The sequence below is a fragment of the Parus major genome, chromosome 6, assembly GCF_001522545.3.
Source record: "Parus major isolate Abel chromosome 6, Parus_major1.1, whole genome shotgun sequence".
NCBI classification, from domain to species: Eukaryota; Metazoa; Chordata; class Aves; order Passeriformes; family Paridae; genus Parus; species Parus major.
Genome location: NC_031775.1, coordinates 23,313,741 through 23,330,144, shown reverse-complemented (window position 1 = coordinate 23,330,144; position 16,404 = coordinate 23,313,741). Strand labels below are relative to the sequence as shown.

At 41.0% G+C, this 16,404-nt stretch overlaps 1 long non-coding RNA gene across 1 annotated transcript; it reads left to right on the top strand.

The window, feature by feature from the left end:
* Positions 1-692: 692 nt before the first annotated feature.
* Positions 693-9,589, top strand: LOC117244677. The gene is made up of 3 exons (XR_004498187.1): positions 693-715; positions 1,257-1,332; positions 9,516-9,589. It is a non-coding gene; the product is annotated as an uncharacterized LOC117244677 (long non-coding RNA).
* The last annotated feature ends 6,815 nt before the right edge of the window (positions 9,590-16,404 follow it).

Here is a 16,404-nt window from a genome sequence, read left to right as displayed (position 1 = left end):
GAAAAAAAAAGAAAAAGAAAAATTAAAGTTAAAAAAGTTAAAAATCCAAGGCTTGGGATGGTTTGTGACAGCTGTGTGTGGTTACTAACTACTCTGGGATCAGCTGCTGCTGAGTAAGCTTTCATGTCCCATGCTGAGCAGCATTCATTCTTTGCTCAACAGCAAGACTTGTGGTGAGCTTTGGCTCTAGTGTTTGTATCCCTGAGCGGTTTAGTTTGTAAGGTGAAAACCAAAGCTTTCTCCTACTTTCTTCCAGCTAGTTTGACCCTGTGTGTGGCTGTTGGCCATGCATTAATATTGCATAAGAAAGCCACAGATCAAAGAAGTACCTGACCCAGAGGCCACAGAGTGTAAGAGCCAGAAGAGCAAGTGTGGTGTTCCCTCGATACCACCAGCCACCCTGCAGCCTAGGGACCTCCTGAATCAGAGACTCTATCTGCATCTCTGTGCTGAACAGTCCTCAAGAGACCTATCATCCTCTCCAAATGCATCTAATTGCTTTCTGAATCCAGTTATATTTTCCTCCTTGGCATGTTCAAAAGCTTCATTTGTTACAGGCTAATGAGCTTAATAAGCTGAAGCTGTGTTTTTATTGAAAGGTTAATGATTGCAAACATTTAAATAGTTAAATCAACTCTTTAGCTGAGTGTGGAGTTACAGGGGATGGGAACAAACAAGCCTAACTCTTCTGGGAAGACTGCTGAGGAATTTTTGAGTTAGTGTGGATTTTATATGCTTGGGGTTGCCAGGGCTTACCCTTCCACTGAAATGTTCCAGCTCACACCATTTCTACTTTCCCTTCTGCTGTGCTGGGTTTAGGTCACATTAAATCCTGAACTGAGCCAATCTTTTCCCTGCAGCTTGTTTATGTCTCAAGCTGCTTTTGTCTCAAGTTAGTTTTGTAGTTAACATCTGATGCTTCACATTATGTGACAGCTTTATCTTCTGAATCATCTTTAAATTTCTACCGTCTGTGATGTTGGTCAAACAATCCATTGACAGCAGCTTTGTTACTTCTAAAAGAGTGTTGTTTTTACTTCTTTGCTGACACTTGAGAAAAACTCTAGAAAGCTAGAATGAGGGATCTCATGTATTTGATAACAATCAAATAGCTCTAAGATTTTGGAATAGTTATATATAATTGATGGTAAAATCACCTTGGGACAATTAGAGGATTTCCCTCTTACAGGTGATTTTAAAAAAAGTGTGTGTATGAGAAGAACATGAAAAGAGCATTTGTATGTTTTTCTCTCCAGGAATGTTGGCTTTGTGCTGTGCCCAAGTGACCAGAGGAGTGAAATGAAGACAAATGGCAGTAAAACAATTCCAGAGGTAATGTCACCATAATGCCTTCATAAGGAAGTGTTCCACTGCACTTTCTGCCTTTCCTTTTTGTCTGTGAGATCCCACTTCTTATTGAAATATTGGATATTCTGCCTCCCTGTCTTCCATTCCTCAATTGTCCAACAAAAGCTGGTAAATGAAGGATTCTGCAGTCTGTAAGTTGCAGTATAATTTGGTCAGGCACTGTGGGTTATCAGTATAGAACTCTAATATCCAGCTGACTACAGGGATGGCCTATAAAGCCCACTTGGAAAGCATTCTGAACTCAACAGAACCTCCTGTTGACTTAAAAGGGCCCTAGACCAGGCCTGAAATGAAATCTGTCTCAAATTGCCAGTTGACAAAGATCCAGGATGGTGGTTTTATTTGAAAGAAGCTGTGAAACAGAGAAGTAAAACGGGCAGGAGCAAAGCAATGGCAAAATAAAGATGATAATTTAGGCTCATAAATGGTAGAAAACTGCTAACCAGCAGAAAAGAGCACTGGAGAAGCCTCTCAGAAGAACTAGCAAAGGGAGAATCCTAACTGGTTCCAGGATCAATATTGATAAGATAATGAGACATTTTCCAGAGTTCTCCCACTTGCAACAGCAGGAACCAGGCTTCTTTTCTCTGATCTCGCAACAACTCATTTGCTTTAACGCTTTTCTGTGTGGTTTCAAAGGTCTGGGATTTTTGCTTGTGTAAATTAGCCTAAAGGGAAAAACATTTTGCTTTAAAAAATGTTTTTCTTAGTCATCTGAACACTGGAAGGGGAGTGGTGTTGGAATCTTTTCTTTGGCTTCTCTTGTGCTCAGTGCTTGTCTCTGCTAATAGCATTTTCCAACCAATTTTTGTTAATTTCAAGATGTGGAGGGAGAAAAGCACACATTCTTGATTGTGAGCTGATAACCAGCTCTTCTCCAGTTTTGTTTTGGTTCTGTTTTGGTTTTTTTGCTAAGACTGATCAAGTCAGAGAAAGAGTGCCATATGTTAGAACCCACCCTATGAAAAAACCAGTAGATAAAATCCACTTGAGAACAGGCCATGGGCAGCTTCAGGGACATTCTCAGTGTCTATAATCTATATAACTTATATAATATAATTTTATATAACTTATATACAATGTTATGATTTATGTGGAAGACAGCTGTACTCTCAGGATTTATTGCCTGTGTTGAGAAAACAGAAATGTGGATTCCATAACCATGGCTTGCTTATGACAAAATGCTTGAGCCCAAAAGCCTCTTCTGCATCTTCCATGGCTACCTGGACTGCAAGGCTGAAAGCACAGCCCATTTCATTTGTCTGAAAGGAAGCTGCACAACCCAGTGAACAAGCACTCCAGAAGAGGAACCATTTCCTCAGGAAAGCTGCAGAAGAATTTTGGCAAAGGACAGAATTTTGAGAATTCTGGGTAGCCACTGAGGCATAAGGCATTAGGGTGAACCCCTCTTTTAGAAAATAGATGAGTGGTCTTAAAACCTTTGAATTCTAAAGGGAGCACTTGAAGTATTACACTGATGGCCATGGTAAACAAGGGAAAAGAAATGAGGAAAAAGGGGATGTTAGTCCTTAAAAGTATGGAAAGGCTAAAAGTGTAGCCTTTTTTCTCTAGTTAAGGAATAGAGTGGAGGTTGTCTAATTTTGCAAAGAAGAAAAGCCTGAAATCTCCTTAGAGGCAAGGCTGCCTTTTTAAAGCACACAGCAAGCTGATAGCCAAAGGCAACAGAAGAAACAGTGAAAGGGAACAGCAGAAAGCTGAGACTCAATGTGAACAGATACCTAAAAGTCAGGGAGCCTGAGGGTATGTGGTTTAACCAGACCACTGAGGATTTTTCCACTGTAGAGGCTCAGATGCCATATTAAATCAGCACACACAGCACCAAGCTCTGGCTATTGTCTTTAGGCACTTATTTTGCACTCTGCAAATTAAGATGACTAGCCTTAACCCTTTCCTGCTGTTGGTTGAGCTACATTAAAATGCAAATTCCTTTGGATTTTCTGCAGACACACCAGTAGCCATCACTGAAATGTGGCCATGTGGGCCATGAATCTCAGACATGTGATGGAGCCATCCATCACAGAATCCCATAATCACTTTGTCACTCCCCCTGGTTCTGGAGGAGTGCCTGCTGCCACATGGGGCTCAACAAACAGTCAGTGCTTCACAGGCTTGGAAGACACTCATTTTACTGCAGGTCCAATTGACTGTGCCTGGCTGCAGGAAAACAACCCAGGGTTTCTCTGTCTGTGGAAGTCAGCCCTTAATAGAACAGTTCCCAGTATTACTGGGAGCAGCAAATTTGACGTACATGTGGTTTGGCAAGATTTCATCTTGAATAAATGAGTGTGGGATTTGCTTTAGCACCTGCTGCTCTTTTTACAGTGCCAATTTATACCTCAGTAGGAATGTTTCCATATAATGCAGTTTTTTAAGGAAGTAGTCTAATTTTACAGTGCTTATCTGTCTACTATTCAAGTCATGTAAATGTTGTGGATGTTAGTCCACTCAAATTTATACCTTTCATTATTCTGGTATGCAAGTACTTTGTGACCAGTTTTATTTCCTTTACTAACATCCCTATCCACAGCATTACCTGAAGGTTTAAAATCAAAGCAAACTATACAAAACCCATTGAACAATTTTTATTTTTTTTTAATTTCCCTGTATATCCCTGAGAGCTCATTTAGCTGGGGTTATTTTAAGACTGTTTAAAGACATACATGTATTTGGAATATTCTTCCTGAAAAGGTCTAACATAATTAAAAAAAGTAATTATGTAAATGCAGGTGTTGAGCTTCTCTCTTACCCCATGTTATAGTCTGTAAACTGTTTGAAACCATCAATTTCAGTCCTTAGAACTGGAAAATCTTGACTGAATTGTAGCCCAGTTTGTTTAATGGAGGTGATTATTTTGCTTCCTGGGACTGGAATTTAAAAGTGAATCAAAGGCTCTAGAGAACCTCAATTCCTGTAGATGTTCATGACACAGAGGATGTTGCTGAATCCAGCAGGAGCTGATTTGATGTCGATGCAGGGAGAAGACAAGGAAATGGAAACAACTTATTTCTTTTTCTGGTTGATGGGATTAATATGCAATATCTTAGGGATCTTTTCCACCATATTCCTGTTTATATTTTATCCTTAGGGTGTATTTCCTGTGTTTTGACAAAATCATGTCAGTATTCAAGAAACTACAGACTTGAACCTGCAGTTTTGTCTGGGACAGTCCCATGTGCAAAGGACTTGTTTCTCATTCAGTTTTCCAGCACGTGTGACTGCTATTTAGTGATGGCTATTAGTTTTCCTTATTTTTTCCTTGCAAAAAAGTAAGGAAATTGGAATTTTGCCATGTTCCCACAAACATTTTCTAGTTATCTTCAGCATAAAGCAACAGCTGGAGCTCAACAGCAGCTCTGAGAGGTGGCTCACAGTGTAGTGGAGTTGGAACCAAAGACCTTAATTTATCCTGCTTCTCATTAGTGTCTAACTTGGGTGTTTCAATTCTTCAGGTGTCAGGAGACACCTCAGAGGACTGTGAGAAATTTGCCATGCCTTGCAAGACATTTTAGAAGGGCATCTCTTTCTCTCATAGTCAAGAGAAGAGGGATATGGGATGAAATTGGTTTCCAGTGCAGGAGAGAGTGTCTTGTGGAAGCATCTGGAGTCCTATGGATTGAACATCAGCTGTGGTCAACAGCTGGAATGGTTTGGAAGCTTGCACTTCAGAATGTTGGGAAGGTGAGAGAAGAGCTGGATACTCACATCACACAAACTCTAGAACAGGTTATCACAGTCAGAACTGATACAAAACCAGGCCCAAAAAACAATCCTGCCAAAATTCACCAATAATCAGATTTTTAAGCAATTGCCTTGGTTTTAGTTGGAGAACTCCTACTATAAAATGTTTTTTTCTAGAGGGTTATTTGCAATCTTTGACAGGCTCCTGCAGATAATGCTCTGAGCAGCAAGACTTGCAGCAACAGAACTAAATAAATATGAATGAAGAATCATAGTAAATTGGGCGTTATTTTCAGTCAGAGCCACCAAGACAAGCTAGGCTTAATTTTCCTAAGCTAGATTTCTTACCAATCACACCTAGTTTCACCCTTGTCATCACCAAGCAAACCTTTCAAACAGCAGGAAATGTAGGTCAGAATGAAGATGCATTTTAAAGCACTTCCAGGAATATTGCACTTTTCCTTATTCTCTGCCGTGACAGACCCCTTATCAGTGTGGACACTCAAGGCTTTTCCATTTATCTGTCACATCTGGAATTAACATCACCTGGTCATCTTTTTTACCCAAACTGCTTGAGACACAGGCCATACATTCCTTCTCTGGTGAAATGCATTACATGCAAAATCTCTATAAAATCAAAGAGACAGGAATGAAATAAAATCAGCTGCCCTAAGGCCCATAAATACCCTTTCCACAAGGAAAGAAAGGTAACTATCAAACCAGGAGATCATGCAGTCATTGTTAGTGCTTATTCTAAATGAGCTATTTCTTTGATGTTGTTTTGGGTTTGATTATGTTTATGTACTGGGAAGTAAGAGATTTGACACTGAAAATCTCTAGGGACACTTGCTTCTGCAAAAATAAGGAAAAAAGCAATAAGTTGTCCTTGTTTGGAGAGAGATATTTAAAGAGGTGTCATTTTTAGACAGTGAAAGCAGGACTACTGCTGCTCATCAGAAACACTCGAGTGAAAAATGTTTCCTCCATGATTTTTGGTTTTAAGTCATCCATAAAGTCCTGAGCACAGAAAAGGCTTCACTGTGTCTGAAAAAAAAATCATTTGAAATTTGTTTCCTGATATTTGTCAGTGCAGTTCTGCCCTGTAGCTCTGTGCCATGTGGAATCAAGGAGTTTTTAAGGAAAGGGAGAGTTGCAGAAGTCTCTACACAGCTTTCTGTTTTGTTCTGCTCTAATTGGTGAAACTCCTACCTGGTCAGATGTTAGGTTCCTGAACCAGAACACTCTACCAATTCTCCTCTCCCATTTTTTTACCTCCTGTGTTTCTGAGAGAAGGAGAGGACCATTGCTTGGCCATAAATTCAATGTATTACTGAAGTTTGGTAGATGTGGTTGAGCCCCAGAATGAGCTTAGACAGCTCTGCACATCTGCCCACTGCTCCTCTTTTTGCTTTTCCCTTAAAAAGTCCTGGACTATACAGATCATAAGGAAGACATGGGAAATTCCAGAGGGTGGTTCAAAAGAACAAATGCATATAGACATCTGTGCAAAAACCTATTAAAGGATATATGTTAATTTTTAATAAGGATTGAATTGCTTATAATGAAAGAACAGGTACTTTTCCTGAGTTTTGAGGAAAGCAAACGCTCCAATTTAATATGTAAGTAGGTTTGCAAGAAAAATTGAAACCTTTGGATGGTCTGGGTTGTTTTTTTTTTTATTGAATGCAATTGGTGACCTAAATTCTTGACTCGGTGCTTGCCAGCTGTCCCCTCTTCAGGGACTGTTCCTCCTTGCTTCCTGTGTAGGTTATTCTGTTTAGAATTCTCCATGCTATGCACTTGGACCTCATATCTTTACCACAATAACTCTGTTCACTTAAGAGAGCTGATTCTAAACTTCTTGTTTGTTTCTGCTTCAGTTAAAATCTTTTATTTTGACTAAGCCTCCCATATAACTCAAGATGATGAGGGAAGATGGGAGATACTTTAGTTCTGCACTGGGTGTCAGAGACTGTGCAGCAAACACATGAGGGATAACAGAATGCCGTGGTCTGCAGCAGACAAAGCTAAGTGGATTATGTGCAGGTGAATAGATGTGCAATTGGTAGTCCCTAAGATGCTTCAGGGAATCTGGCATGTCACCTTGCATCTTGCTTGACTTGCCAGGACTAAGGACATTTTGTTAGAAATCCAACACAAAAGACAGGCAGAGAAGCTGAACAAATTGTTTGCGTTTATAGAAAATAGAGCCAGAAATTTTATTGTAACAAATAGAATTCTGTGTGTCCAGAGAGTTGCCGTGGTATTAACAAACATTACCCATTTTTTTCCTTATTTGTGTGGTTCCTTGTGATTTACCAGCAGTATGCCTCAAAGCTATTCTGTTATCACAGAGACATGATTTTAAAAAGTTTTCTTATCTAGCCTGCAACACACCATGTTTTGCATTCTTCGGAATATGTAGTACAGGTTGAGCTAGCCATACATGCAGTTCTTCCCTCATCACTTGCTTCAAATCCCACTTGTCTCTCCAAATGAATGTGTAAAAACCAACTACACAAATCACTGAACTCCCAATGCAGTGCATTCAGGCACTCATTTATTCTAAAGTGATGCTATCCAAGCAGAGGAATTGAAACATGCAGTGCTGTCCTCCACCAGATGTTGGGCTGGTTTAAATGCAAATAAACACCCAAAGGGAAAACAAGACAGTGGAATATAATATACTGCTGAGATGTGGGCTAGAGTTGTGCATAACCCAACTTTCTTATAGTTTCAGATTATTTTTTTTAAAGTTTCTTAGCAAGGCAATTTCATTCTTACCCCCTTGTGGTGGTATGTCCTGCTGAGTGCAATATTCTTGCAATGTTCCTGTTTTCCTCTTCATTTGCTTATAAATATCCTCAGAGTAACAAGGATTGTATTTGCCTGCAGATTTTTCTTTTCCCTTCTGGAAATATTTATACTCCCTGTATAGAGCAGAGCAGCTCCTCATTGCCACTGAGTCTCCAGAGGACAGGACAGAGAGATGAAGGGAGTGGGATTTCTGCTGTCTACCATCAGTCCTATCACTTAGGGTGGTAATTCGAATTTTTCACACAATATCTCTTCTCAGATGCCTGCCAGAAGCCCTACATAAGATTGATCTGTCTTAGGAGACTAAACCTTGGGCTGAAAATTGGATGACTAGCTGGAGACCCTTTACATGGGTGCATGGCCTTAGGGGACAGGGCAGGAGAAGCCAAAAGATGACATTTCTTCATGTCAGTTTTATTTCTTGCAGCAGAAGGCAAAGGATAGAATGAGAAGACAATTTTTTCCTTCAGAGCTCTTTGTTCCTACCTCAACTATATCACCCCTGCAATCTTCCTGAAGTTTTGTTAATGCCCTTTTGCCACTTCTGACATTTGTACGCTTTCTGATCCTCCCATTCCTAATTGTGTACTCAAATAAATTTTTATTCATCATTCCCTTCCTCCTCCTCATTCAGTCTGTTCCCAGAATGGCCTGTTAGACTCCACAACATGGTGTGGTTTGTTCTCTTGAAGAGTGGCTCTGTTGCACAGAACAATGGTTTGTGAAAATCATCCTGTCTGGATCAGGACAGGAGATAGCACAGGGTCTGAACTGTGAAACAGGGCAGGGCAAAATCACCCACTGCTACTTTGTAGTGAGGTTTTTGTAGATTTTTGGTGGGGGGAAGGATTATTCTGCACATTGCTTTATCAAAATAGGTATAAACAAAACTCCTGATAATTTTTTTTTGCTAGGCTTGCCTTTATTTGTAGAAATTCATTGGTCTCTGGATATAAATGTATGAATTTGCTGCTAATAACACAGAAAATATTGTAAATTAAAGCAATCATGTGGGTCTTGCAGAGCCACAGGGCCCCCTGTCTTGGGAGGTTTTCCAGGAAGTAAATTCAGGGTCTTGATTAATTGGGGTCTTAGAGTTGAGATGGAAAAGAGAAGCCTAACAGGTGAATACATGGGGATACAATTGGAAAAGAAAATGCAACCACATGAATCACTATCCCTTCTGGATGTTAAAGCAACTCTGCCTGGGTTTCAAAGAGTTTTTCAGGTGAATGTGTCTGATCTTTGGCTTCCCACTGTGATTTAACACACCTTGAAGATGAAGCCATTATTTTTACCAGATATTTTCACAAAGGAAGGTATTTTCTGAAAGAAAAAGAAATTACAGGGATAGTCTGTTTCTGGAATGATTTTGGTTGCTGTGAATTTTGCATAAATGTGAAAAGGGGTTAATTTTTGAAAAGAAAAAGAAGATTGCTGTCTATATACAATATATACATTGCTGTGTTCTTTCTTCCTGACCAAATGAAGGCTCAGCAGAGAATGCAGGTTAACAATGAAAAATTTCAACACTTGCCTCCCTCCAGTCATAACTAAAATAAATAATCTCTCTTCATATGTTGAAAAAAACCCAAGTTTCATTGTTGTTTTATTGAATCTTGCCCTGTTAGAGCTGCCACAATGCATTCTCCTGCTGGGAAGTTACAGCATGACTGTGCTCAGACCTCTGCTGGATGATGCCCAGTGCCAGGCAAGTCCTCAAAGGGGAATATTCTCTGTTTGCTACCAGAAAACATTGGCATAAAAGGGTTGGATAAGGCACACTCAGTTTGGGCTCCATGAGCCATTCCCTGGATCCTTGTTTTTTCACTTTAAACCCTCCCTAGTGAGATTTTAAGTCTTCTGTAGGGATTAGCCATCTGATGGAAAGGATTTCTTTGCAATTAAGGCTCAGACCCTCTAGAAGTTAAATGGATCATCAGAAATTTCAGTGGAATTTTTAAAATATGCTAAGCTGTCCCTATTTTAGTTTGTTGGGGGAGGTTGGTGTTTTTTGGGGATTTTTTTAGTTTTGTGGGGTTTTGTTTTGTTGGGTTTTCTTGGTGGGATGGGGTTTTTTGTGTTTTGTTTTAATTTTTTTTGTCTGGTTGGTTTGATTTAGGGTTTTTTTTAAAGTAGGGAAATGGTTTATTTACTGACTCTTGAAATCTTCTGCAAACACCTTACTGCAGAGTGGACTTTACTATTTCTTCCTCCATGGCACAGATGTTTCAGTTTTTCAGCACATTAACAGAGGGCATGTTCAGATACAAATAAAAGGATTAAGAGAAGGACAGAATAATTCATGGTCTCACCCAAGAAAACAGCCTCAGAAACAGCTTGCTAGGGGGTGACTGCCATGGACTCTGAGCCTATGTCGTACATATTTCAGATCCATCAATATTTTCCTTTACAGAGGCACCAGCGTGGGAGTACTGAATGAAAGAGGAAATAAACAGGCTGTGTTAGTTTGTCTGGTTTCCTGGAAAGTGCTAAATTGCTCAAATGCTGCTGGGCCTGTGCTGAGCACACGGCTCTGGGGAAGCAGCTCAGCTGTCTCTCTGAGGGACTGTGTGTCCGTGGGTATGAGGCACCCATTTTATAAATACAGCATAAAAACTTTAGCTCCTGCAAGCTAGGTGCCCCAAAACCTTTAGGCATTTTGGGTTTTTTTTTACAGTATCTATAATTTCTTTATTTGAAATTAATTATGATATACTTCTTGGGTCTTCTGGTTTTGTGTCTGTAAGGTACAATGACCTTTTTTTTTTTTCCCAGAGTTTTTTCAAAAGCATGGTAATTATTAATTCTATACTTTGTAAAAGAGGGAATCAGATATAAGTCACATGAATCCTGGAGGTGAGGTTTTATGAAAATCATTGAGTTACTCTGAGATTCAGAGCTTTGACAGGTCTACTCTCTACAAACTTTTCAGTAAATTTAAGGCCAGGTCTAAGGCCAGCAAACTAAACAAGTGCCTTAAGCAGGAACCCACAGAGAATTATGAAGGAGCTATCACCCACTCACAACACCAGTGCTGTAGAAATCTGGGCTGACAGCTGGTGCTGGGCATGTGCCAGCTCTGGGAAAGGCCAGCACTTGCCCATGGGTGAAGCAGCTCCCAATTAAATTGGAACAAGGGTCAGCTATTGGGTGGTTGGCCAAACCCCTTGGACTCATGTCAGCAAGAACATCTCCTCAGAAAGGTCTTCTCTTGGCTCTGCTTCTGCTGCTCATCAAAAACAAACATCTCTTACTTTGTTACTTTCTCCCTCCTAATTTAAAGTTCACTTCCGTATATGTAGACTTACAACAACAGATAGATTGAAGGTGTGTGGAACAAAAAGGTGTTCTGTTTTTCTCTTGTTAATCCTGAAAGGAAAATGGAAAAGATAATATATATCTGTAAAGGAGAGAAGTGGTAGTGGGTGTATTTCTGTCAGTAGTAAGTTGCATTGGAGACTAAATTTGTTTCTGTGGGAACTTTCTCAGTGCCTTTCTCTGGGCTGGTACACAAGACGAGTGACAGGCTGTGAAACACATGGTACTGTTTGCTTTCATTAAGGTTTATTTCCCATTACACCTTGTTTGAGAACAACTTGCTAATTCAAAATGGCATGGGCAGACCTGTAGAATGTTTCCTCGTGTGTCTAAAATAAGACTTGGGGGTTTATTTTTGTTTGGTCTTCCTCAGAAACCTTAGACTTCTTAAACAGAGATTTCTAAGCCATTGGAATCTATATAATCTGTAATAATTCCATTATTATGCTCTGTGAGCATCTGTGAGTCCTGTAGCGATTCCACTGGCTATTCCTTGCCTTCCTCCCAGTTACTCTGAGCTGCACAGACAAGGCACATCACACAAACCATGCTCTTAAGATGAATTACTTCCAGCCACATGGCAAAAACGAGACAGTTCAATAGTAACCAAGCCTCCCTGCTAGGGCACAGAGGACAAAACTGGAACCTTTCTGTCTCATTGTTTACAGGTCTGCGGTTTCTCTTTCAGTTTGTCCCCAGCCCTGCTGTCAGCTGAACTGGCCGTGGGTCCTGGTTCACCCTGCCTGGTGTGTGGATCCTCCCAGGTGATAACAGGCTGTCACAGGGGTGAAGGCAGCACACCCTGGGCACAGATCCCACGATTCTGCTGAAAAGAAGGATCTATAATCAGCAGAAATCAAAACAGTTTTGATGAAAAAATGCTGAGTTTATGTCAGAAAACTAAATGTTTAATATTCAGGATTTACATCCAATTTAAAATGGAAATGCGTGTTTAATCAGGAAAATGGTTGGGGAAAAGTTCTCAGTCATCTGTATTTAAGTCTCCTTGATGACAGGTTTTCTGTCCTGAAGAACTTGTCTCAAAATCAAGTTGTGCTGGAATAACTTACTCAGGATCAGCCACTTGTTTCTGGATAGCACCATGTGTAAATATTCTTACTCTGTAAGAGCCTTTTACACATCTGCACAGATCTTGTGCTAACAATTCATGCTGCAGGACAGGAAAAGAGGGGCCTCTGATGTGATTTTCTCAGGATTTTCCCCCATGACCAGCAGGAGTGTGGGCTGCAAAATGAATTCTTTAAATGATGAGGTATTAAAGCAAAAAGGGACAACTGGACTCCAGAAACTACGGGGAAAGTTTTTCTTCTTCATGTGAGACAACAAAGTTGGTCTCTGCTCCTTTGCTATATATTGATAAGACAAAGATTTAGAGAGCACTTAGGCCCCTTAACTCTTTTCTGGAGAAGCTCCCTTGCTGCAGAAATCTGTCTTGGGTATCTCTTCAGATAACTCACTCTCTGTTTTCATCTTCTCCCTTTCTCATGGTTTCTCCCATTTCTGAAAGCAATTGCTCTAGCCCTGGAAGTGTAAGGGAGGGCAGCCCAAGGAGGCTCCTGCTGTGACAGAAAAGGGAGGGTGCTCCCAGGCAGCACAGGAACATTCTTTTCTGTATCATGTATTCCTTTCTGTATCATCTACACTCCTTTTCACCCTGTGTGAAACCTGGTGGCATCATCCACTCCTTGAAGTGCCAGCGTTGTCTAGGAGCAGGTCAGTCCCCTGATGGCCAACATTACCCACTGCTGCCTCCCCAGAGCATCCCTGCAAAGAGTCAGGGGCCATCTGCTCCAAAATCTGTCACCTCAGTGCTGGGGAGGAACGGGGTCCCAGCTGCTTGAAGTGTTCTCCAGATGTGTCCAGAACCACCCCTCCAGTGACACCCAGACACGCAGCAAGATGGGCTGCAGGGCATGTTCTCTCAGTGCTCCAGAAAAGCAAAAGGAGCTCTTCTCTCTGCATCCAATCCCCTGCTCCACCACTTAAATCCTCCACAATATCACTTGTGTAGAGAGCTCAGTTTTCTTAAAAACCTCACCTGAAAAAGAAACTTTCTGCATTGTGTCTTTGCCTTCATTAAGTGTTGGTCACAGCATCCTGCTGTTTTGACTTGCAAATCTATCACCTGCCCTTCAAACTTGTCCCTCTCCCTCCCAAAACAGGCCTGTGTTAATCAGGAAAGAAAATATTCACATATACTTTCTTCTAGCTTAATTCCTAATAACATTTTCTGGTCTGATTTTATTTTGTTAGTTTCTTTTTTACATTTAATTTGGCATCTAACCAATCGAAATTATGTATTATTTATGCTTTTTAGCAAATGGGTTTGGCTTCAAATTCTTAACATTTAATTCTTAACATTCATGGCTACTTGTTCTCATATTTAGCACGTCTCCACCTTGCCTGCCTTGTAACTTCCAAATGAGAATATTGTGTGGATGGTTATTAGATCTGGGGCTCTTTTATTTCTTTTAATTCAAATGAGAAACACATTTTTAATACTAAATTTTTCATTCATCTGAACCAGGATGCATTGTGGCTAATATACTGAGGAGAAAATTTCCTCTTCATGGTGATCTCAGGGTGTGTGGAAGGGGTGCATGTGTGTCCATGTTTTCCTCTATTTGTTTCTGTGTCTGTTGGTTGCTTTTCAAGATCTTCCACTTTGAATATGAGCCCAATATTGGCACAGGAACACCTGCCCAGTCTCCTTCTCTAACTAAATGATCTAATGTCCAGCAAAAGAAGGTACAAAACTGTCCAAGGCCAAATACATTGAGGAAATTTAAAAAAAAAACCAACCTAAAATAAGAGCATTGAGCAAAAATTGGTCAGTGAAATGGCCTGTCCTGGAGCTGGACAGACATGAAGATCCTGTCTGGCAGCAGGTTGTATGCATGGTGGAAATCCAGTACCCTGATAATGTGAAACATGCTTTTCTATAAAAGTGGCTTCATTAACCCCTGGAACAAGCAACCCACAGGCAAGCTCAAGCCTAAAATGCCAGAACTAAAGCTGCCTCCTTTTCTCACCTTTGAAAACATCTCATTCTAATATTCCCCTTGACATAGAGAGCTGCTACAACTCTATGACAAGAATGATTTTGTAAAACCTGGAGGGAAATTGAAAATACCAGACATAGGTACTGAAATTTTCTGTAAAAGGTTGTCCTGGTTTCCTACACAGACAGCATGACTTGTGTACATGCAGTGATGTAAAAATGTCTTTGCTGTCCTCTGGGGTAATATCAGAGCTGGACAGTGCTTGTTAATCACAATCCTTAGATAATGTCATGTTTTCATTTGGTGCAACATAAAATTTAATATCTTAAAATACCCCTCCAAGTTTGCATGTAAAATTACTTACTTTTCAATCCTAAATTGTCACATCCTACTAACAAATTGAGTTGATTACCTCACATCCTATCACCTTTGAAAAACAGCTAAGCTCTGCCAGTGCTATTAAGAGCATTTGACAATGTAAAGAACTATCATTATAGGCCTCTCTTGCTTTCTCAGTTTAAATAGGCCTCATTCCAATTGCCTTTATCTCTAGGTCATGTTTCCTCAACCACTCATTACCCATACTGCTTTCCTTTTGTCTAAATGTCTGCTTGTGTAGGATGTATAAAATTATGCCTTACCAAATGGCCTCATTAGGGCTTTGAAATAATTACATCTCAGGTCTTGCAAAATCAGCAACGGGGGAAAAAAGGTCTAGTAAAGGTTACTAAGTACAGAGAGGCCATCTTCCCTGACCTTCAAATTGGTGGTGGCCACAAGCTGATTTTGGAAAGTTGCCTTACCTTTCTGACAGCAATGTGCTACTGATTCCCATGCACCCTGTGGTCAGCAAAAATCCCCAGAGCCTGAGCTGCACAGCTGCCCCCTCCTCCCTGCTCTGTACTGAGACTGCTTTTCAGTTTTTCTCTGCCATCTATCTGTCCTGAATGTAATCTGATTGATTATAGTCCAGTCCCTTCCTATATAAGCATAATCTGCAAAAGACAGAGAAATGAGCTGCTTCTTTCCATAAGGCAATTGTTCCCCTGTCACGTGTTTGACAGCTCTTTTAAAACCCCGGGTTGTGCACACAGAAAAGGTCCTAAAAGAGAGAGACATTCCAACAGGGTCAGTAAACATGGTATGTAATTAAGTGGTAAAACAAAGATCTGCAGGTCTGGCCATCTGTTTTGACTCATCTGGCTGTGAGTGCCCCACACCAGGCTTATGTCAGTGCCTGGCTGTGGTGTCCGCTTTGTCTGTGCTCGTGTCCGTCTGTTTGGAGACACATTTACCCATTGCTGAGGCGCTTGGCACTGCTTTCAGCACGGAGAGCCTTGTGCAGGCAGTCCACACAGGCTTGCTGGGCTGCATCTGCTTGCCTGCATCTCCCACTGATGTGGTTTTTGGCAGTGCCAGCACAGCAGCCACATGTCTGGTGTTTGCTTCATCTCTGATGAAAGGCCCATGCCAAGGAAAAGCAGCAAGGAGCAGGGAGATCCTTGAAAAGCAAGACAGGAGCTTGTGGTAACTAATTTTCATGGGCAGGGATAAAGGGAGCTCAGCTGTAAGAGTTAAACCCAGAAACAGCCTTTCTAAAAGTGTGGTGCTGTATCAGGCTTGGTAGAGGGGCTGGGTGTTGGAAGAGAGCTGAGTGTCCCAAGGGTGTTTTTGTAGATCCAACCTCTGCTCTAACCCAGCTCTCTATGGGATTGACTTTGTGCTCCCAGATACCACCTGAGTTACTGTTGGTGTACTTGAAAATGCAGGAATTACCATACTCAGGAAACAGGGACATCTAACCTGGTATCTTCCCTCCATCCCCATGCCCAGGTATGAATAAGAGCAGTGAGCTCAGGATACTGCTGGGCAGAAAGTCTCACCTTCCAGTGTAGGCACTTCCTGAGCCAGAAAGACCTTCCTATTTCATAGCTCTCAAAGGATTCCTACACAGAGCTTGTACAGTTGCATTTGAAGCTGGTCTCAACAACCAGTTTCCCATGACAAGGAGGATCCCTGCTGAGGCACACAGTGCCTAAGAACCACTGCAGCTTACCTGTATGCAAGACAGCAGATAGAATACATATTTATTCACTTTGTACCCCAACAATCTTGGTGCTTAAACATGCTATTTGTTTTCCAGGGTGCTGCAAGCTTGGCAGTCCCTGAAATGTAC